The 22,785-nt window shown below is 38.7% G+C and overlaps 1 protein-coding gene across 1 annotated transcript in view; it reads left to right on the top strand.

Moving 5' to 3' along the window:
* Positions 1 to 352: 352 nt before the first annotated feature.
* The window catches only part of EcR (Ecdysone receptor), a 797,280-nt gene continuing 774,847 nt past the window's right edge, over positions 353 to 22,785 (top strand). The window contains exon 1 of the mRNA XM_065234607.1: positions 353 to 1,225. The gene's annotated coding sequence lies outside the window, so the exon portion shown is untranslated. The remainder of the gene's footprint in view (positions 1,226 to 22,785) is intronic.

The raw sequence follows: 22,785 nt of genomic DNA, 5'->3' as shown, positions 1-22,785 counted from the left end.
GTGTGCAGGAGCTGGTGTTGTCCATATTTTCTCATTGACGAGTGCACGGATGGATTTGATTTCACTCACTCGACAAAAAGTGACACAACAGCGGGGCCCTGTTTACTAAAAATGAACACATATGTGTTCATTTTTAGTAAACAGGGCCCCGCTGTTGTGTCACTTTTTGTCGAGTGAGTGAACTCAAATCCATCCGTGCACTCGTCAATTGGACAGAACGAGACAGTCCAATTGGAGTTTTGACAGTTCTCCCCAGGTTCCAATCGGAAAAGCATACGGCCATGAAGAAGAGCGATAGAATAACAATGCTAAAAAAAAAAAAATACATGCTACGCTTGAGAGTCGTATTTGAGAATGAAAGCAAAAGACTATCTTTGGACGGACGGATTATTTTCTCGCGTTATTATTTGTAAACTATGTGCAAACTTCATACGTGCGGTGGCGAGTGTGACGACGGCTACGTGAATTATTCGAAAAATAGCCTAAATTCGTGTACTTTTACTCAGTGTTGTAGGATTTGTTCCGGGCGGAATATTCTACGGATTTGCGTGTGCGTCTCGTAACAATCGTGTTAGATAGCGTGTCCCCATTTCCGTCATCAAAAATATTTCGGATCGACGATTCCGCGACGGGGTGAAAGATCCGCAGTGAAAAGTCTCAAATATTTATGCGATAAGCGGAATTCCGTAGCGGCGTCATAAAGGTAAAAATCAAAACGTGAAGATTGTGTGGTGTCTTGATAAGTGTTCGGAATTTGTTGTTATTGTTCGGAAGAAAGAAGACTACATTTGGAGATGGAATCAGTATCCGATGTTGTTAAATCCCAGCGATGGTGGAAGTTCTCCGGCGCGGTGTTACTGATGCGATCTGTTTGAGTTTGGAAGATTTGGCGACGAAGTCGCCCAATCTCAGCCATATTTTCAGTGTTTAAATCGCAGTGCATGTCGGATGTCGGATGCGTCTGCACTTCCGTCGATGTTCTCCAAAGCCAATGTGAATTAAGTGTATAAAAACATCGATTCCCAGATTTTATTTCCGTCTGGAATCAAACCAATCAAGGGAAGACGTAGCGTGCGGTTCAGTAAAACGTGAATAAACCAGTGTTTTCCTAATTAACTGATATGCTCCACTGCTTCCATCATCATCATGTGAGTGGACCCTTTGATTGAGGAGCGGATGAGGAAGACCTGCAGAGGCTGGAGGCTACGGGGCGGATTGTTCATAGGTGAGTAAATTTGTTTATATTACGTCGTGTTCGTGTTCGATTCGGGAGAATCTCTTACTCAAGGAAATTAATTCTATTTTACTGTGTGGTTTGCACGGAATCTACCACCATTCGACGGGTCCGATGCGGACGACCAAAACAGTAGCCAAAACAGGTCAAGTGGAGGAGGATGGGTGGGTTGCAAGTTCAGAACAGCGTTGCCAGATTGTCTTCAAGCTTATCGGTATCGATAGTTCAAAGATATCGGTATTTATCGGTAATACTATTAGAACAGATATCGTATTTTTACCTATGAGGGTGAAAAATACATGTTATTCTAAAAATGTAGCTGTAGGCACTAACATCTTTCTAAAATTCCAAAATCACAAGAAGCAAATAATAAATATTCTAGTTTCAACTTAGGTATTTGCTGAGCTGGGATTTTTATGTCATAAATATATTAGGCAGACGTTGAAACATCGTTCGATCATTGACTATGATTTTAGGAAAAACAAAAATTGAGGTTTAGAAAACATTGTAAACGTACGAAAATGAAGATTTTAAACCCCCTCTTCTGATTCTTATCATTTAATTAATACTATTTTGTATTACAAGTTTGTAACAATCCACAATCTTATTTTTTTGAGAGTTTTCATGATTATAACAATTTTGTATGCTGAAAAGTTGAATTCTATGGCATTACCCGGGAAACCATTAACCGGAATTCAATTTTCCGGTAGAGCATTACTCGAAAAGAACTGTTCTCCGGAAATCTTCTTCTCGGAAGCACTATTTTCCGGAATCAAATGATAGGCTTGCTTAATAGCGAATTCGTTTATTATTCAGTTCCAACCTGGATCGGGTATCAAGATTGGGTCTGCTTGTTTTCTGACAAACGTCAGTTTGCTCGTTTGTTTTTAAAACCTAGCTCAGGTTGAGGTTCGCACTGACAAAAAGTTCGGTTTCGCACTGGTTCCAACCCCGATAATAAACGAATTCGCTATAAGATTCTCTTCATTTTTCTGTTGATCTTGCTTTCGACGATGTGCACCCACAGACAAACAGACATAACACATTGAATATTTATCACTGTAAAACATCGTCGCTAAAACATTAACCAGCAGAAAATGTGCAGAAGTGAGCACGGATTGTTGGGATGATTAGAAAGTGGAATTAACGGTCTTGAATTCATTATGCTTTCCACCTGAGTGGCGGCCATGCAAACCCATCAAACAATTTGAGCTGATTAAAAGCTAAAGAGGCATATTTTTGCCTGAATGAGCTCTTATTCAGCTTTCAATGTTTGTCGGGAAGATCGTCAAGCGCGATGATTATTTGATCTTGAAGAGATGGTGTTTGAATATCGTAACCTCTGCATTCCACAGCCCTTTCTAGGCACTTGCGATCGACACGACTCACGCTGCGTGTTATGTCCAGCACAACGGTTTTGACGACGAAGTACACGAAAACTACGACTTGATCTGACAATCAACCTCGAGAAATGATAGTCTGCAGGTAAGGGGATCGAAAAGCGACTGTAGAAAGTACCTCGGGACTGTGCTAGCCAGCCGCTTTGGTTTCCTTGAGCCAAAGAGCCAGAGATTCCTGAACTTGGTTCTGTAAATATCACAGTTTTTTTAAAGGAAGGTTGTGTTTTGTGATACCTGGATGATGACTTCTTGAAAATTGTCTCCCAAGCTCCATAGTTATTTCAATTTGACAAAGATCTCAAAACATGCTCGACCTTCTCTAAACTTCAGGAAAGACTTTGAAACTTCTCAACGAATTTTCCTAAACATTTGGGCGAAACAAAAACCAAAAACGTTCAGTAAAATCCCAACTCAATGCCTGGAGTTCAAAATTCTCTGAACTTCTACAAAGTTCGCTGAGTTTCTATAAAGTTCGCTGAGCTTCTACGAATTTCGCTTAGCTTCTACAGTTTTACGTAGTTCCTTGAATTGAATGCTTGACTTTTACAAAGTTTTCAGAATTTCTATTAAGTTTGCAGCACTTCTTCAAGGTTTCCTCTTTTTTTTAAGGATGTCGTTGATTTTCTACGAAGTTCCTGGAAGCTCTACATACTTTCCTGAATTTCCACGGATTTTCCTGATCTATTTGAAGTCCATTCAACTTAGACGAAGAACTCTGAAGCTAAGATAACTTTCATTAAGTTTCTTAAAATTAAACTTAGTTATTAAAATTCAACGAAGTTTTTCAAACTTGTCCAAGGTTCCCAATTGTACAAAGGGTTCCAATTTTATTTACAAATCACCCTGTATTTATTCAAAATTCTGCGAAGCTCTATGACGTTCCCCGAATTTAAATTAAATGATCTTATTTGCTACGGTGTCCCTTGAAAAAATACTTGAAGTTTTAAAGAAAAATCCAGGAGCTTGATCGAAGTTCCCCTTCTTCAAAATTCGCAAATTTTCATCGATGTTTGATGAAGTTATGCACGGTTCTCTAAACATCTTTAAACTTGCCCAACATAGTCTAGTCTGCACTTCTGGGAATACTCAGATTTATGAATTCTAATTATTGACTTCCTTCCCTCGTCCACACATTTTAAAAGTAGTGGTGCAAAAAATGTGAGAACTTATCGCCGATCTCGTTGAATTTTTTTGTAAATACACTCTCGTCTGAATAACTCCCATTCATGTCAGAAAAAACAAGTGCAGTACCGGACATAAGTATATTACACCGTTATTGTTTTTTTCTCTCTTTTGGTTACTGCTTGATCAAGTATAAGAAACAGTGGCGTCTCGTAACCTCACTATCGTATCGATTTAAAGCAATAGCTTGTTCTTTGACTATATGTTTAGTATTACTTCTGCGTGAAGTCAACGATTTACATAGTTGAAGATGCTAATTTCAAATAACAGACTAAAGTGGTAATTTTTATACGATAGATGGAGGAAATGAAAGTCTAGAGTTGATAGTTCCGTTAGAGTACGGCAATGTGAAAATTGCATATAGATAGTAGATAGCGAGCTAGGACAACTTTTAAGGAAGGTACTGTCGTGACGGCAGCCTTTCCGTACTTCAATGCACGTCCAATCGTCTCAACTATCGTTAACAGAATGCTCGAAATTCATTAAAAGCTTTCCGTTGATACGATGTGCGGGTCGACTTTCACGAGGTTCGAGTTCAGAGCTTTTTCTCTCTCTTTATTTCAACACGAACATAAAGCTCGATCGTATCCGTTATACGGTATTCGTTTTCCGCATATAACCGATTATCATTCAGTTTCGATCGTTTGTTTCGTTATCGTTAGGGGTGTATCCACGTTTGAATAGCGCGTTCGTTGCACGTTCAAATAAATAGCATCATTTTATTCATAATATAACCTACATCTACTACAGGTACAAATCGGTTTTTTCATCTCTCTTGGTAAAGAGAGAATCATTGGGGGAGTTTGGTAAAGAGAGATGAAAAAACCTATTTGTACCTTCTTTAAAAGTTGTCCTAGCTCGCTATCTACTATCTATATGCAAATTTTCACACTGCCATACTTTAACGGAACTATCAACTCTAGACTTTCATCTCCTCCATCTATCGTATAAAAATTACCACTTTAGTTTGTTATTTGAAATTAGCATCTTCAACTAAATAGCTTGTTATTTGTTTACGTTTTGAGAGTTGTTGAACAGGTAGATTGAGGTTAGGGCGACGCCACTGATTCAAAATATATCGGTACAATTTTGAGTGTAATGGGTTAAAGCTGTAAGAAGTTTGAGCATTTTTACCAAAATGCTTCATTTTGGAGTAGCCTATTTAAAAATGTAATATGCTGAAATTTTGCTCATTGATAGTCAATACATAGTTCTTTTGTATGTTTCAAGTTTCACTCAAATCCGTGTAGTTGAAAAACATATATGTTTGTCTCTTTTACGTTACCCTTATAGAATGTGAAGAAAACCACCTAAACAAAAAATCCTGCCTTCGGCTCTACACCAACAGTTGATCGATCTCCTCAGAAGTTCCCTGGATTTCTCCTGTACTTCAATGAAGTTTTACGAAGTTTCTCGAATTTCTACGTCATTCTCTTGACAAAGTTCGCAGAGCTACTAAGAAGTTCGTTGTACTTCTACGTAGTTCCTTGAACTTTTAAAAAGCTCGTTGATTTTCTGAACTGTAACGAAGTAACATGAAGTTAATAGAAGATTCCCTAGCCATTAAGATTTTTTTTTTCCGATGATGATCCGGGCGCAAATTGATCATCTGGATAACATTTGTTGATTGGTGATAGGTATCAAGAGAAATCTTGATAGCATTTCATTATGAGACTCTAATGGTAGCTTTGAAGAGTTTCTCTTTACAAAGCAGTAAATTTTTCAGCATAATTTTTTATTTAATTAACGTTCAATAGCATCGAATCATAGGGTTAGAACAATTATTGTCCTTAACTTGAAAGTGACATTTTCATCGAACTAAGTGTCAATCTGGTGTGGCTGTATTAAGTATTCTAAGCCTTCATTGTAAACCTGGTTTGGTCGTAAAATTAGCTTCACAGTAAAGTTTTAGTATGGTAATGTTGCTGCAATTGCAATTTAGATGGAATTAACTTACAGAATTTTGGAGATGAAAGCGTTGTTTTTACTATTTCCCACCAGAGGAATCTGCCCGCGTATTAGCTTTTGGTTAAGCATATTATTCGGAATAATTTTCCTACGGAGCTGGGTCTCAAAATGTACTCAAGGCAAAACAAATATAATGGGATTAAAAATAAGTGTTTCATTTGTGAAATGTAGAGTGACCAGTGAACCGGGAAAAACGGAAAAAGCTGGAATTTGAAGTCACCGGAAAAATCCCATCCCATTGACAAATCTGGAAAAATATACCGAAAACAATAAGATTTCAAGACCCTTGGACTGTTCTAGATTTTCATTTTTCGCTTTGAAGAACTATTAAGAGAATTTTAGAATTTTTTTTCCAAAGCAAATTTGAGCAGATTTTAGAATGAATTGGCAGGGAAGGAGGATTACATGTTTTGCTCACAGAAGCCAATAGGCCCTTTTCAATTGTTGGTCTGAGGTGAATTCTACGGAGAATTTCATGCAAAAAAAAAAACATTGAAGCTCCAGTGAATTCTTAGAAAGAGTTTAAAATTCGAAGAAAGGATGAATTTTAAGAATTGTTTGGAGTGTTCTACAGAGAATTTCTGTTCTATTATAAAAACAATTTCAAGGGATTTCCAGAGAGAATTTCAAATTAATTTTAGAAGAATCATGGAGAGATCTCTGTGAAAGGAAATTAATCTAAAGGAAGGCTTGAGCACAATCAAATAAAAGCCTGTTAAGTTTTGAGCGACATTTTTATACACAAATTGTGAAGACTTCGAACCTGTCGCAGATCCAAATTCAGGATCCAGCAAAGGTGCTGCTGCCTTAGAAATTATCCATTTAACTTTCGACTTCATCGCTTTCAGTTTTGTGCTTAATTAAAATATCTAAACCGCGATAATTTCCAACATTCCGGGAGAAAAACGTGAAGATGATTTGAGATTAGGATGAATTTATGCCCCTAAGGTAGAATGCGGATCCTTCCCGCTTTTGGCAACACGAGATTTCTGTCTTTTTTGCATTCTATACAATGCATGGAACGCTTTATTTAATTTGAAATTGTACTTGTAATTGTATTTTCATGGGTTAGAGGTCCGTGTGGTATTTCATGAAAAAATGTACATAAAGCACTAATATATTCCGAGGAAAGTTATAGCTGATGGGGTTGTGTTGCCAAAACCGGGTAGGCACTGCACCTGGAATTTTTTTTTTAATTACTGGAAAATCAAGGAATATCAGGGAATTAAGTTTTCTTCGTTGAGTCGACACCCTGTATTCGGAGATTCCTTTGAAACTCTTTTCAACTTTTTCCTTATATCTATTCAAAACAGTAAAAATCTTTCGAAATTTTATTTAGAAACCCCATGGAGTATTTTAAAGAATTTCTTTCTAATTATCAGCAATTTTTTGCAATCAGTGTTGTTGGAGCTCTGTGATAAATCTCTTGCACTAAGGATGAAATTATCCCCAGAACACTCTTAGAACTCTGTTTCTTGTTGAATTCTCATCCTAATTTTCTTGGAATTCTTCTTAAAATGCACCTGTCACTTTCCTCATGATCACCATACAAATCTCCTCAGAATTTCCCTTGAAGTTTTTTTCACAACAAATTACTTAAGAATTTAATTTATAACTTGCATTTTTTTTCCACAGAAATCCCTCCAAATTCATTTAACAATTACTAAGGACTTCATGTCAGAATAATTCTGGAATTCTGCTCAGAACTTCTTCTTCGAAAATTATGAGGGAATCCTCCTCCATATTTGTTTGAAATCAACACTTTGAGTACTTTTAAATTTTACTAAAAATTCCAGGGTTTGTCCGCAAGATTCTATAGATTGTTCTGTAATTTGTTATAAACCTTAAAATGCCTCCACGACTCATAAGTATGATACTTTTTTCTTTTTTTTTCAAATCTGTGATCTAGAAAAAATTTCAAAATCTCACATATTGATTATTTTTTCTCCAAATCTTGCATCACGAAGATTGTTATTAATCACAAATTTTGAAGAAAAGTTCTTGTTGCAGACCCTACACAAATTTCAAAGGCCCAAAATCTTGGGAATCTTCTTAAATCACAGTTTTTTAATCTTTCAGTAAATTGCTTTCAGTAAATAACCTTTCAGTAATATTCTTCAAGTATTGGTCTATTGGACGTGGGTATTAAATTTAATGAACCATGTTTAGTTTCACGAAACCGAACTTTTGACGTAGGACTATATCTGTGATTTCTATATGGGGGTACACTTTGTGAAAACCGAAAATGGAACATGTAACGAAATTATGAAAGATTTTGAACGTTAATAACTCAGCTGCCCCTGGACCAATTTCAATAATTTTATCATCAATCGATCAGAAATATTTCTAAGAATTTCATCATTTTTCAAAATGTCACTAATCAAAAATGAACGAATGTGCAACTGTTGCTATGATAATTAAAATCATCACCGATTGCCTGCGAAAAACGATTTCCTTAACACAGATTTCAAAGTTGAATTCCACAGTGCTTTCAACGCGTGACGTTGAACATTGTTCTTCAGTACACAACGAAAGGCTGCACAATAGCTAGCTGCAGCCCACATGAGCATCCATAGAAGGAGGAAGAAGACGCACCGCTATTGATCGGAATCAGTAGCTCTGCGTGAGTCGCCATGTGGGCCATTTATGCCAAGCACATCACCCTCATTCCAAACAACATACAACTCACCAACCTCATCTGTGTTTAACACCCTAATAGGTCAGCATTACTCAACCATCACGACAAAACGATCCTTTCCAGGACCGCCATAAATTTGTTAAGGAGTAATTTTGGACATTTGTCAAGGTCCTCGGATGTCAGTTCCCATATGTAGGCAACATTGGGGGTGCAATTTCAAAAACCAAAGTCAGTCGTGGCATGAAAGTGGTCTGATTTGGATCCAGAGATGATGGGTTTTAATTCTGAATACGCCAATCGATATCTCCAAGCTCTAGCTGCAGTTATCAAATAACATTTATTATATAAGACCACGTAGATATACGTCACCATTGCGCACCACCCTTGTAGTGTTTTAATTAAATCTCTTATGTTTCACAATTCTGTCTTATAACCTATTCATACAGTTAGCATTTGGCCAAGTGACTTTAATCTCTGTTACTCAATCAATTCTAGGGCTTTGAAATCATAAGATGCTTCGAGCCTAAAAAGTGATAGAAATTGATTTTTCAAAGTATCTCGAAAGATCAATGATTTGTTTTGAATACATTAAGTGACTCATAGAGTTGAATTTATACTTTTTATATGATGATGAGGGGCCTCCCTTAGCTCAGTCGGTAAAGGCGCAGCTACAAAGCAAGACCATGCTGGAGGTGGCTGGGTTCAATTTCCGGTCCGGTCTAGGAATTTTTTGGGTTGGAAAATTTCTCGACTTCCCTGGGCATAGAAGTATGATTGGACTTGCCACACAATTATACCAATGCAAAAATGGTACAGGCATCGAAAGCTCTCAATTAATAACTGTGGAAATGCATCTAGAACACTAAGTTGAGAGCACGCAATAAGCTAATATGCGATATGCAATAAGCTTGAAATGCGAAGAATAAGAAGAAGATATGATGATGATGATGATGGTGCCACCTCTTACTTCTACAAAGGTTTGAGCTGGACGATTTATCTTTAAGATAATTAAATATGACATTTTAACCAAGTTAGTAAACAAAATCGAACTGGCTTCAGTTACAGATATAAATTCCCTCTAGAGTTTAAAGTTGCTTCACAGTGATAATTTTCACTTAACTTCAAATATTCATTAATCAGTCATTTACTCGTTACTGAAGTTCATCGAAATTCGCTGCACCTCTAGAAAACTTCCTGAACTTCTACGAAGTTTTCTGTACAAATATTCATGCAGATCTTCGAAGTTCCTTGAAGTTCAACAACGTTTCCTGAACTTGCACCAAGCTCTCAGTTCTCTGAAATCAAATGTGGTTGCCTTATCTTCTACATATTTGCCGGTGCCTGTAAAGACTCAATTTTATAAATCTGACATATTGAACACCGTTTCCCACTCTCTTGAATAGTAGCGCTGAAAACATTCCGTCGATCTCGGTGAAGATTTATTCTAAATATACCTGGCATCCCTGCAAGCAAGTGATGAGCACGCGATTAGGTAAAATGTAGACTCGAACCCGTGCGCAAGGGTATTGGTGCTGGTATTAGCTAATCTTGGTCTCGTGTCGTTGATCCACACTGGATGGAGGGGGGTCGTCGCGTGGTACGAAGTAGAATATTAAAAAAATAATAACAATGCCGAAAACGACGATACCACCCTAAGGGGCCATCATCGGGAGGAGCGCAGGTATCGAATATCACTTTCGATTTAGGTCATCAGCAAGGAACGGAACCCGACCCGAAAAAAATATGTAGGCCTTATGCCTAGTGTTTAGAAAACTGAGGCAAGGAATACGAAAGAATTCCCGAAACCCCTCTCGTTCGACTGAAAGTGAACCTAAACTGTCAGCGAATTGGTTGTTTATTTACATTCGACGAAACGCTAATGCCAGCGAGCATGTCAGCGACAGTCAGCGGGAATATTATACGCGAAGACGACCCCCGTGTGTGGCTTCTCTCTATCGAATCAACAACGGGCGGAACCAGTTGCTTGTCAACAAGAGAGAGGGGGAAAAATCCTACAACCGAGAATGGTAACGAAATGTTTGCATGTCATTTAATATTTAGCGAACATCTGATCCAGTTAGGAAGGGGAACGGATGGGCGCAGGGTAGGCTATATGGCTCATCGTGTATACTTTGAGGCAATGAACTTGTACTTGAAATTTGTCTATTGCAGCGAAATATAAACAAATATGGTTGGCTACCGCGTGTAAGGTGCTCCAAAATGGGGTTGTGTGTCTTGCATGGAATCGATTTCTGACAACATTTAGTTACTTGTAGTTTGAAAATGTCGTCTGACATCGGGACTATATTGTAGGTTTTCTGTAAATTAATCTTTTCAAAAAAAAAATCGAGTAGATTGTTTGTGGATCACCCTTCATTTCTACTAATTTGGTGCAGAGCACCAATACCATATCATAGGTAAGTAACTCACGTATTTCAAGCTGAACAATGCATTAGGTCCTAATTAACATTGATCGATTCTCTTCATCGACTTTCTCTTTCGTTAATAACGTGGGTACATATCCGTCTCTTGTCGTGTTTGTCGTATTAGAAGTTAGATTAGCGCTTCTTTCATTGATCTGTGCGCTGAAAATAGATGGGAATGTCTTAACATGGCCGTGAGAATGCAAAGAGAAAGTCGACGAAGAGAATCTGTCAATGTTATTTAGGACCTAATGCATTGTTCAACTTTATTTATTCACCTTCCTTGTAGGAAGGTGAAGCATCCCGAGTAGAAAGAAGTAACTGATCAGCAAATCTTGAATATTAAAAATCGAAAATCTTAAGAACTGTTTTCGCTATTGGTTTGATCGATATAACCCGAGCAGGCGGAAATAACTTATGAATACCTAATTCTGACCTGATACCAAAAGTTGGTGTTGATCAGAATACCTCGAACATTTATGGAATATAACTTCGATCCAAACATTCCTTTGCAAACCAAAGATGAAATTAATTATGCTCTTGAATCTCTGACTACTTCTATAGTTGAAGCAAGAGATGCCTCAGTACCAAAATGCGAGGTTAAATTCGATACAATTATAATAGACGACGATCTTCAGCTCTTGATCCGTCTTAAAAATGTCCGTAGGAGACAATATCAAAGAACACGCGATCCTGTCATGAAAGTTATCTGGCGGGATTTGCAAAAACAAATTAAAAAGCGATTCTCTGCCCTGAGGAACAAAACTTTTGAAAATAATGTTTCTAAGTTAGACCCGAGTTCCAAACCCTTTTGGAAACTCACAAAAATTTTGAAAAAACCTCAAAAGCCTATTCCAGCGCTTAAAGAAGGTGGTAAAATTTTGATCACAAATTTGGAAAAAGCTCAGAAACATGCTAAGCAATTCGATAGTTCCCATAATTTCAGTTTGGGTCTTACTAGTCCTATTGAGAATCAGGTTGCTCGGAATTATCTGAATATTTTCTCTCGGGAAAATATTTTTGATGATTCCTGGGCGATTGATTTGGACGAAGTAAGGTCTATAACTAAAAAGTATCATACTATGAAAGCTCCAGGTAATGATGAAATTTTCTATATCCTCATCAAAAAACTCCATTTGGCATACTTTCTTGATAAATGGAAAAATGCAAAAGTTGTTCCAATTTTGAAGCCGGATAAAAATCCAGCTGAAGCTTCTAGCTACCGTCCAATAAGTTTGCTTTCTTCAATAAGTAAACTTTTTGAAAAGATAGTTTTAAATAGAATGATGCTTCACATCAATACGAACTCATTTTTTGCAGATGAGCAGTTTGGATATCGCCATGGGCTCTTAAGAGTTACCAATTTAATTTGTTCAAACAAATCTGAAGGCTACTCAACTGGAGTTGCTCTTCTAGATATAGAAAAAGCATTCAACAGTGTTTGGCATGAAGGTTTGATTGCTAAATTAAAAAAGTTTAATTTTCCATTTTATATTATGAAATTAGTTCAAAATTATTTAACTGACAGAACTCTGCAGGTAAATTATCAAAATTCCAAATCTAATCGACTACCTGTTAGAGCAGGAGTTCCTCAGGGTAGCATTCTTGGGCCTATATTGTATAACATTTTCACTTCGGACCTCCCTGATTTTAGCTGAATAATATCAAAACAAGGTTTTATACCACGAGCATACCAAAATAAGACATCATACCACATAAAGATATTCAAATGTTATCGGTTGGTTATCAGTTCCTGCTCGGGACACCACCTTACTAGGTACCCTTGTGGTGAGAACGAAAAGCCATTCCTCCTTGGAGGTAAACGGTAGAAAGTCACATGCGCATGATGCACATGCATTTTTGTTGTTGTTTCGTAGATCCCGGCCCCATCCTAGTTTCCTTTGCCGCTTTTCGCGGTCAGCGTCCGCAATATGCAAGTGACTAAATACGATCTACGACAACAGCCAACCAAGCGAGCGGGATGATGTTGGTGGTAATTCGAGCTGCGTTCTCGCTAATGGTGTTTGTTTTTGCAGTCCTTTTCATTTCGCTTGGTTTTGTTTACCTTCGTATTAGAGAGCTGGGAGTGGGGGAATTTGGCGATGCGTTCGTATTTGGTCAACGAACTGGCACGGAACGAAGATGATTTATGATGACGCGATTGTTGTTATGTCAGATGGTTCCGCTGGGGATTATATGGACATTTTTTAGCACTTTTTGGTATTACGTTCGTGCTCTGGTTTCATCTATTAATGTATGAATATTTTGATCAAATTTGTGTTAATTAATGCTATATTTGGTAAATCGATAGTCACTTTTTCACGACGATTTTACGATAATGTTGAGAGTAAAGAATTAGCCTCCGGCTTGGTAATACCGTGCCTTTACTGACTAGGCTATGAGAGAATTGTCGTGCTCTAGACATTTTTTAAAAAATCTTTCAAGCTTGTTCGCAGAATCTTGAATTCATTTCTTAGCTCGTCAAATTGTATTGATTTTTTTCCGGACTTGTAATCCGAAATAAAAAAAATCCAAGCCCAGATGTAACGGGCTAGGAAGGAGATAGTGGATTGGGACAGGCTTGCCAAAGCTCCAGTAAACTTGGACCTACGTGATGTCTTCGTAGAGAGCTTGGTTCTTGATGGCTTCTCCCAATGCGCATGAATTAGTGATTTTGTATTGTATTCGAGAAAGAAGTGCACAACCAAGAAATAAAAAAAGATATTATGGAACGTATGCATGTATTCCGTAGCTACAAAGTGGCAATTGTATTCGTAGGGTAACTGTCTATATTCTCGGCAAACGCCCCTATTTTAGGTAAACAGAATAGCTGATTGTAAACTGAACCACGATTTCGGCATTTCAACTGTCTCGTCATCGTATAGTGGATCATCTCTTGTGTTGAAATCGCAGTTGAGATTCAAGAGATATTGGGCTATGCCGGGAATACATACATAAGGTCGGAGATAGAAACTTCTACGCGTTCTATCATGTATGAGTTGCACATTGCAAATTTAATGCTATGACGAATTTTTAGGTAGTGTAAATACATTTGTTACCCAGCGGATTATTTAAAATGTTAATCGATGAACGCGTGATAATTATACTACCTATAATAATCACGCATTCCTTGAATAACGTTTCAATAAACATTGATTTAAATTTCTTTTCAAATTGAAGTTGTTTTTTTTTTATTTTTTTTTTTCACAAGATTTATACTTTAATTCACTGTCTGCTGAATCTCCTAACTTGCTGAAGCACAGATCCGTACCAAAATTTGATTTGCGTCATCTTGTAACCGTTCGTGAAATTTCGCTGAGGTTTTGATTTAACTCAGTGGCTTAAGCGCCACTCTCGATTAGGAGAGACCACTGGTCGTGTTAAAGCTTTGCCCGACAAATGAGACTTTTCTCTCAGAGGACCTCTTGAACGGTCGTTCGCTACTAACGGCAATGAAAAAAACTATTAACTTTCTGGAAATGCCAAGTCCTTCAGTAATACAGGAATGGAGCGCATGGACCAAATAAATATACCTGACTCACCCCCTAAACGAAACGGAAAGAGAACGAAGGAATGCTGACTCAACTGAGCGGAAACGAAAGAAAACAGAACGTAACGTAGTAAGTGTGTTTTATTCAGGGAGTAGCATTCAAAACGTTCGGAAAACTAATCTTCAACCTTTCCTTTAAACTATATTCTAGCATTCGTTCGCATTGGATTTCTGAGAGGGGTTTACGGAAAAGAGCAAATCATGGCCATGAATTAAAAATGCTCTCACATACCTGCGCAGGTTTTACTTGACGAACCGATGAATCGATGACTGCTGACCGATGAGGGCTCGACGACTCGATGATGGCGGTGTAGCGATGGCGGCGTGAACGTGATGGTGCCGCTCACGTGCTGCAGTATGGCGCGCAGCAACGGAAGGTGACTTGTACGCGGTATGGCCGAATTAGAGTTGCGGAGGGAGTGGCGGCTGGACGGAAGACTTCCGATTTGGCAATCGAGAGCTGAGCTACGACGAGAAGTCGTGCTGTCCCGGGAGATTCGCTCCGCAAAGAGAAGAGGCCAACTTACCTTCGGACGGCTTCGCGTACTTTGTTTCCGCTATGACCATCCGTGATGAAATGAACCCCCTCTCCCGGTCCGAGCTCTCATAAAAATAATGGTCCACGGGGTTGTAGTGGAAGGGTCCTCGTCGACGGATGATTGGCGACCGTCGGAAGATATTTCGCTTCGAAGATTAGCGAACTTCACCCACCTCCGTTTAGCTACCTTCGAAAAGGCGGGCCTTAGCAGGGCGCACGAGTCACGGGAAATGTCCGTCTCCCACGAACGATGATGGTGATGCCACAGATGGAACCCCCGATCCGGCGTTGACGATAGCCGAACGGAACGTATATCCAGCCCGTACAATTTCACAAATAAACGCACTGAACAGACTACGCGGAACTTAATACGGACTTACGTCCACTTTAGAGAAACTTATCGCACAAAATCAATTTGATTTAATATAACTCGAGAACGTAAAGTAATTCGCGCACTTCTGTTATCCAGCCGATTCGAAAGCGAAATCGATGAGTCAGAATAATTTTGCGAGCAGAAAAATTCCTAACGACCTTTTCCTATTCAGATAGGTTATCTTTTAAAAACTCCCTCTTTATTCGAGAGTTGCGCCAAACCTTTCGAATGGCGACGGACTTCATGGCGCCTCCAGAAAGAATGTACAATATAATACAGCTCACTATAAGTTGAGCTTTTATGGTGATGTTGTAGCCTAGACACAGTAAATATGGCAAAGTTGTAAAATCGACACAGCAATGGTCTGATTTTATTTACACGGTTGAAATATTTCATTTCTTAGCAAACTTGACATAAAAAAAAGATTTAATTGTTAATTAAATTAGATTTCAACGAAAAACTATTTACAAAAAACGTAAAACGTTACAATCTTGCAACCTGCGACATCTTGCAACCAACTGAAGGTTATGAATTAATCGATTCAGACTCAACCTGATTAAAACAATTGAAATAGGCGGAACAACCAAACATAAACAATGGCTTTAAACTGAGTACTGCGAACCCAACCGATTTTATTTTTCAAGTGAGCTAGAAAACATCTTGAAAATCTTCCGAAGTTTCAAATTGTATTGCTGAAACAGCTCACGAAATTGTATATACATGCTGTCAAATGAACTCTTGGCTCCTCCTCCTCTGCTCCGGAAATAACGTATACATGGTGCTGGGAGTGCACCTGCCCACAAAGCTCACATGACTCTTATAAAGTTTGATTACATTCTTGTTTCAGCAACCCAGTTTTGGCATTATTAATATCAAATAAAAACACTTTTTCGAGCATCACGCTTATTGATTTACATTATCCGCCTGCTAAGGTTGATGTTTCGACAGTTTCATAATTACAATTCTTAATTTGTTTTCAGTAATTGCAACACCTTCACTTGTGGTTCTACTAACTACCTACGTGACTTCTGAGCTCTTTTGAATGTTTGGCTCCCGTTTGACAGGTTGACTCGGCTCCCAGATGACAAGCATTTTGAGTTAGTTCGCAATACTCAGGCTTTAAACACAAATCAAAGCACATCCAAACAATCTAACACCATCATCTGATAGAGCAAACTTCCTTTATCGAATGGCAATTGAAGTTTACGTTGATTCTCGAGAATTTTGTGTTTAAGACCATTGCTTACGATGGGTTGTTCCGCCTATTTCAATTTTTGGTCCAAAAAAGATTTCCGAGCTACTGTGTGTGCAGTGAGGGTAACAAATTGAATGAATGAATGTGTTAAAAGGCAACAGGAGAATACGAAAACATCACCAAGGGATAATCCATAAACGGAGTAATTAGTGCTTTAACTAGTTTTTCCCTCGTACATTCGAGGTTAGAAATATAACTTAGTTTATCCACTCATAAAGCACTCAGCGGAAAAAACGATCAAAGATTTTTGTGACTGATTTTAGGAAACCCAAAAAGTGGTCCCCAAGTTAAAAAAACATCAGTTTCTCAAAATGTTACGTTCTTTGGAAATGGTCCTATAGTCCATTGAATGTATGTTGTGTATGAAAATGTTGAATGGAAGAACCGAGCATCAATCATCGGCCGTACGTGCTCTCTTCGAATGTATAACGATGCTCACCGTTTCACCGAGTCCATCTCGAAGTTCAAAATGTTGTTTGGTGAGCAGAGTCGATGTAAATCACGCCTCACCCAAGAACGAACCCCGCATCACTCATCGTGATGCGTGTTTGTGGAAGTCTAGCTTGAGCATCAATCTGAGCTCGAGCTCTTTTGCGCTCTTTGGATTTGACGAAGAGCAATGACTTTATATGTGAGGGATGAACTAGCTCACGATGGATGAGCATCTATATGGCATAATCTGAGTTCGAGGAGTTTAGGCAAGCCTGGATTGGGACAATTTACAGCCTTCAGTTATACGCCAGGCAAGCTTAGAGTCTTGCCGTGAAGGAGCGAGTTGTGTCTCTTCTCAGTTTTCTCGTGCCCGGCAAGGAGACCTGCCTCTCCCACACCTATTCTACCCGAAACCCGTACCGGATTGAACTAAAGGATTTTCAAGCTAAACATGCTACCGTCATTTTCAATTCTTGTATATTCGAATTGAAATCGTATAAGCCACTTCAATGGTGCTGTACAATTTCTTCGGTTTGACCTTACATAGAATTTTCTTCTTAGTTATGATACATCGGTTCAGTCATACTTGCATGCTTCGTCGCAGAACTGGTGGTGAGATGTCCCTCTTCGTCTATCGGCGGATGCAAAGAGTACTTTGTGATGACTTCGGCGTTGCGCAACGGATACCACGGACATGCAGTGGTACTACTTGTATGGTAGAGAAGAAACAGTACTTCAGCTACCGTTCGCAGAAACGTTCTGGTGATGTCGTTTTCCAGATCCAGATGGTGCTTCGACTCGGTCACGCACTCGCGTGGCGAAATGAATACCGAGGTAGGTATCTCGAACGACTGTGGTGAACGTTGAGTCACAGTGGTGAAATTAGTGTACAAGCTGTCACCTCGCGCCTACACATATCACGGAAGAGTGTAGCGCTGCGTCTCGCTTTGTCACTACCTAATCAACCCAAGGCGGTTAAACGATCACTTCCAGTGCCTTGGGGCTACACCTTCTTGTCGAAGGAATTCTTCAGATGAGTTACAAAGTCTATTAGAATCGTACAATAACTGCATAGCAAGCTACAAACTATTTACCTGCATACGACAACGTGCCTTTGTTCTTTTAATCTAGATTTTGGTACACAATAGCGCTTTTGTTTTGTGGTAAAATTGTGACTTCTGTCTCAACACACGATTTAACGATTTCAGTTTTAATCGAATTATACGTTTCACACGTATCTATTTCGCTTTTCCATCAGGCTTTACACTGCTTCTTTACAATTGAATTATAGTACTATTAGCTTTAAGTAAAGGAACCGGACTATTAGTTTTAAGTGAATAATTAGGAACTGTTAAACTATTTTCGATTGAAATGCACGTTTCACCAAGCTAACGATATTCATTAGATCATTCGAACTTTATCTTATTGTACTTTTGTTTTACTAGTTTAGTTCACCACGTCTGTTTCACTCCACGGTATAACTTTGAGAGATCACCCAGTTCGATATATTTGGCCTATGTGCCATCCATATCGTGCGACTCCCGAGACCAATCCTTCGGTTTTAAATAATTGTTCTATTTTAAAAGTGTATGAAAAATGCTCATGATCGGTTGTGATTTTGAGTTTATATAATTTATTGAAGAGGGTCCCTGTCAACGAACCAATTTTTTCCATCAAGAAACGTCACTCTAGGTAACATTATTATTATTTTAAAGTCCCTATTTTCTTTATTTTAGTAACTAAAGTTACTACTATTACATACCCACTACCTGCCATGTATGCATTGTTTCTTACCACAAATGTAACAAACGTACAAGTAAGTTTTTCCAGAATGAATATATTCGTAAAATACTTCACAGAGATAATTTTTTAGTCACAGTTCATTTGGGGCAACAAAGTTTGTTCGGAAATTTAGGCAACATAAAAAATATATTTAATAAACCTTCGATGACTACATTACAGTATCTGTTCATGCGGTTAAACATTGCATACTCTGTATGCTTTTTATCCAAATCATTAATAGAATCTTACATTTCCCGGTATACTGTTCCAATATCTCTCCATCTCCGTATTTTCCTTAGCCTCAACAAATGTAAAATGACTATTTGCGAACAACATTTGTATCAACGAACGGCCATTTTTGACCAGAAAAAAATAATTAAAAAGTCTTACACCTAACCGAGAATTGTTGGCAATTTATTTATTTATTTAGTTATTTAATACATTGATCTGACAATAACTAGGAGCCATAACAACTACTAAATGTACCTGGAATTGATAATACGTCCCGGAGACGATCCGCAGCTTCCCTAAACTCGAACAACTCTTCAACTGTAGAAAACGTGCTAATTATACTCGTAATAGGTCCATGTTGTCCAAAAGAAGAGCAGTGTGAGTCCTGACGCAATAGGAACGATGAGCGTAGAAATCTGCTTGGCGCACGAAAGTTCAGGCAAGAGAGTAAGTGGGTGGAATCAATTTCACCACTTAATAGCTTCGCGACGAATATTGCCTGTTGAATTTGTCACCGTCGTTCTAAAGTATCCATGCTAAGCAAGCGACATCTCTCAGCATACGGAGGTAAGTTTAGTGGATCTCTGCAAGGAATTTGCCTCAATGCTTGACGAATGAATGTCTTTTGAATACGTTCTATTCTAATGATCCAGGAAAGTTAACAAGGAATCCAAACAACAGATGCAGTCTGCAGAATCGGGCGCACAAGGGTCACAGGTACACAAATACAGTGCCTTTAAACAGTACGGATCCGAACAATCTCTTGAGATTCTTGACATGAACCCAAGCTGACGATTTGCCTTAGTGACTACCATTGAACGATGTAAGTCAAACGTAAGCTTAGAGTCCAACCTTACACCTAGGTCGCTTACTTGTTCTACTCTTCCGAGTACAAATCCATCAACTGAGTAACCGAATACGATTGGCGTCCTTGTGCGATGACTACACATTTTGATATACTGAGGGAGAGCTTGTTTAAGTGAGACCAGTCAACAAATTGGTCCAACATTTCTTGGAGCTGACGGCAATCTTCGGCCTCCTTGACAACGATGTATAGTTGGAGATCATCGACGTATATGAGCAAACAACCACTCTGCAGGTGAGCGTCACACCGTTGAAGAAGATTGTGAACTGCAATGGTCCTAAATTGCTGCCGTGGGAAACACCGGAGGTTGCAACAAAAGGTGACGAAGTGCACGAATGCAGCTTGACACGGAGAGTTCTATTGGAAAGGTACGATTTCAGCCAATCAACCAAACCGTCCAAAACTCCCAGACGAGACATTTTCCTAAGAAGAATACCATGATCGATGCAATCGAAGGCTGCTTTCAGGTCAGTATAAACGGTATCTAGTTGAGCCCTATTTCCCAAGTGATTTATACAAGTTGAGGTGAACTGCAATACATTTGATGAAACTGAACGTCCTGGCATAAATCCGTGATGCATTGCTAAGGTGTAGCTTTTGACATGAAAGAAGGTAGCATCGTTCACAATGATCTCGAATAATTTTGAACCTACAGAAAGACTTGTTATACCACGGTAGTTAGTCACGTCACGTTTGTAGCCCTTCTTATAAACAGGGAACATAAAGGAATGTCTCCATATTTCGGGAAAAACTCCTTGGTCCAACGAAGCTGTAAAGATGGAAGCTAGAGAATCAGCTAAAACAGGAACACAGCGGCAAAAAATGATTACAGGTACACCATCAGGACCCGGTGAAACCGATTTCCTCAACTTCCTAACAGCCTTGATGACATCCATAGAGCTAACCACGAATGTACGCAGATCGATGAAACTCTTAGGAACATTGCAATTTTTTTCTACTTCATAGCATAGCATAGCACAGCATAGCATAAACCAGGTTTCACAATGTCGTAGGTGGTACTAGCTTCAAACAGTTGCTAAGAAGGAGACCCACCTTCATCCGTTGCTGTTAGATAGTAATTTGTGATTAATTACTACCTCTTAGATAAAGGGTGTGTTTCCCTCCAACAGACCAGAGCTGTTCTGGCCACGTCCTTGCATCTGGTGGGGAAAGGGGAGGAATGTTAGTCCGACACTTACTTAAGAGAGATGCAGAGAACTCTACGACCCCTCATAAGTGTCACGGGAAGGGTGGATTTTTGTTAGTATGGCCTACACACTTAGAAATAACTAATTTTACACGTGACAGAATCCACCTTTGGCATAGAAGATGAGACGTAAACAAACCAGAATACTGTTTCAATCACAGTTTAACAGAAACTCGTTAAGCATGACGAAATCGATTTTTGATTAGTCGAGCGATTGTTGACCAGCATCAAGAGATTCCACACGGAAATCACAATATGATTAAGTTGGGAAGGAGAACAGAAGCGGAGCATGATGCAAATCAATAAGCAATGGGGACACAGCTTCGTTAACTACAATATTGCTATCGGAATCACCGAAAACCAGATCCAGGAGACGTGGTTGCGAATAGAGTTTTTTGCTGGAAATTCAGGAAGTTCGTACCGTCCACCAGAGCAGCGCTGGCAGCAGACATCATGGAAGAATCAAGGTTTAAGATTCCATCATCAAGCCAATCCCATGCTATGTGTGGTTGATTGTAGTCACCGCAAGCAATCAAAAGGTCTCCATCAGGCATTGTGTCGCGTTGTTCACGAAAAGTAGATAAATGGGCATCTAGAACACCTACGATAACACTACGATCCGGAGGAATATACACAGCGCAAAGCAAGAATCGATTTCCGCAAATACAGACAGACACACTGAGTCTTAATCTCAACAGACTTGTAAACGCTAATCCTCTAAACTTTGCTTTGTGACTATTACGAGCACTGCGATGCATCGAGTTGATGCTGTCGTCAAGACCCGTTTCTATTAATATAATGTCATCGTAATTGCAATCATAAACCGCTACAACAAGGTCGTCAATTTTGACGACCGCGTACGTTCTGGAAGTACAACCAAGCATTGTTATCGCTAGTAATGCCACAACTGTTGTCACGAGATGCTGGAGTATCGGGTCCTGCATATGGAGGGGACGTTCAAGGAGTTACCCAATATAGCTACCACTGCCTTATAAAGGGTTACAGTAAAATATTGAAGATGCCCGACTTTTGGAAAAAGTATGTGTGTGTTTTGAAAAAGCATTCCGGTATTTGGTTTTTTACGATTTTTAATCAAAACTACCATGCAATTCTTTTCCGAATTCCCATGGCATTAATCCAAGAATTATCGTGAGGTTCTGCTCAGAATCATAATGCAGGGCTGGTAGTGAGTCATTTTTTTCAAGCCAGTCACTAAAAAGTCTCTTTTTTTTTAAGGTAAATTCACTGAAGTCACTTTTTCTTGTAATCAGTTACTATTTTCAACTATTTTAGCGTGAATTTATTTGCTTTGTGACGTTTAATCGTCTTTCTCTATCTACAGGCTGTCTACTCATTTTTTTCTAAATAAAATTTCCTGAGTTTTCCAGGTTTTTCCAGAACTTTAACGGATAAATTCAAGGCTTATAATAAGAAAGCTTTTTTTTAATGCGTTCAAAATATTCTTTTTCTGGAAGATCAACAGTAATTAACCCAAGCGTTTTTAAGGCATGGCAATCAGTTTTAAAGAAACAAGTTTGTAATCAAATCCAATGAATGTTGAACTTAATTTTTCACTGTTCACAGTTTAAAAAAACGTACTTAATTTGAGTAAGTCCAAAATCTAAAAACATTCAATGTCTTTTAGTTTCGTATTCCATGTACAAATTCATGATATTGAAAATTTTCAAAGTGCCTGAACTAAGGAAA

This window comes from Ochlerotatus camptorhynchus, unplaced genomic scaffold (genome assembly GCF_037179485.1).
Source record: "Ochlerotatus camptorhynchus isolate MF236.1 unplaced genomic scaffold, CSIRO-AGI_Acam_v1.1 ptg000434l, whole genome shotgun sequence".
In the NCBI taxonomy this organism is placed as follows: Eukaryota; Metazoa; Arthropoda; class Insecta; order Diptera; family Culicidae; genus Ochlerotatus; species Ochlerotatus camptorhynchus.
The sequence above is the reverse complement of the archived record's forward strand: the minus strand, read 5'-3'. Positions and strand labels throughout refer to the sequence as shown.